The following is a 1918-nucleotide window of genomic DNA, read 5'->3' on the forward strand; positions in this document are numbered from 1 at the left end:
GTTGTATCCCTCCGGCCCCCACCAAGCCAGCCTTCCTGGTTTCCCATCTGCAGAATTAATCACGCACACCTGATGGGTACCAGAATATGCTACCCCAAAATACGTCTCCTTGGTGTATGGATTATTTTAAGCTAAAGGCCACTGAGAACGAGCAGCTGCAGGAAAAGCTCTAAAATGGGGCACACGTTTTCTTTTTGTAAATTTACATGTATAGAGAAGACTCCTAACAAGTCTTCTCCAAGGAGAAGGCACTGGCTTAAATCTACAGAACAAACCTCACTATAAACAACCCTTGTTTACCACACTTTCCCTGATCACTTTCTCATAAATTGCCTCCATCACCCAGAAGCCCCAAATCTCTTTTCCTTTAGTTTAGCCTTAATAGTATCTAAGCCCCAGTTCTAACCACCCCTTTGGGTTCCTCATCACTGAGTATTCTCATGTGTAGGCACGATGCATGTGTTAATAAACTTGTTTTTCTCTTGTTAGTCTGTCTTTCATTTGTCTCTCTTGAGCTAAATAAAGAATCTAAGATGGGTAGAGGAAAAGGACTATTCCTCCTCTCCGCCACCCCTTGAGAACACTCTGTGTGCTCCTTCATGTTACTTGTGCACGTCCCTCACCCCACTGTGTCACGGTCTGGGGCACAGTGCCTGGCTGGAAGAACCCTCAATGCATTGCTCCGCAGCAGCCCCAGGTCTCATTTTCCATGAGTCTCCAGTATTTCATTCCTTGTTCTAGGAGCCAGGTGAGTCGATGCCACATTGTTTCAGTAGTTTGAGTATCACCCCTGTTTGCAGAGAAGCTGTCACCTGACATGAAGGCCAGGGCTGGGATATAGCTCTTGCTGCTGCTTCAGAAGCCAACTCTTCATTTTTCCACACTGCAGGCTTATCTACTACATAGACTGCTTCCCTCTCAAGAACATTCCATTGTGGGAAGAGGGAAAACGCAAATTAAATCCTATTGGTCCAAAGTGGATATGCAATGGTTTTCAAGTATTGGTCTAAGATTTAACCTACCCATGCTCTTGGGGAACTTCAGAAGCTGGCTCCTCTGAGCAGGAGGCTGAAATGACAAGGCCCATTCAATTCTTGCAGATCATTTGCAAAAATGTGAAAATTATTTTTTTTAAAAAATCAGTGCCTCAGAGAAAGAGAAAAATTGAGCTTCAGAAAAGCAGTGCTCCAAGGGGACAAAAAGAATCACAGAAGTCCTAGATGAGGTTTGGTTTTGTTTTCCACTGGCCATTCAATACTGTCTTTCATGTGGAGGGCAAGTTCCTTCCAAGATGCTCAGAATTCTTAGACAAAGACTTTTAGAGCTGGAAGTACTCAGGGGCCATCTCATCTACTACCTCCTTGCAGTCGTAATTTTTTTTGTTCTTCTTAATTCCTAGGAAGAAGAGTCCTCACATCTATTCAGCCACGTGCCACAGGCGCCCAATACATGTCCATCATTGCCAGAGAACCCATGAAACAGTAGTGACAGTGGCTAGTGTTTCCCCAACATACTGTATGAGCCAAGAACCATAGTAAGCACCAGACCTTGTCTCCACACTGTGGCACCTACACTGTGGATGAATGAGTGATGAAGATGGTGATGATGATGATGACTGACTGTTATCTTCACAAATGAGGACATGGGGAATGGAGATTGAGAACCTCTTTTCTGCATGTGGTGGGATGTGATACTCTGGCCATTTGACTCCAGTGCCCACACTTTTAATCACTAGTGTCATCCCTCACTAATCCCAGCCCAATCATGTCCTGCGCTGCCCTGCTAAGCCCCTGATGGGTCAATAAAACCCCTCTCTCCACCCCTCCGCTTCAATGCCTTTTCATGAATGAGGAGGCCTGTGAGCCTCCTTCCTTGGACGGAAGCCCACTCTGTTCACAGTAAGGGACGAGGCGCTGAG

This window comes from Camelus dromedarius, chromosome 19, assembly GCF_036321535.1.
Source record: "Camelus dromedarius isolate mCamDro1 chromosome 19, mCamDro1.pat, whole genome shotgun sequence".
Taxonomy (NCBI): domain Eukaryota; kingdom Metazoa; phylum Chordata; class Mammalia; order Artiodactyla; family Camelidae; genus Camelus; species Camelus dromedarius.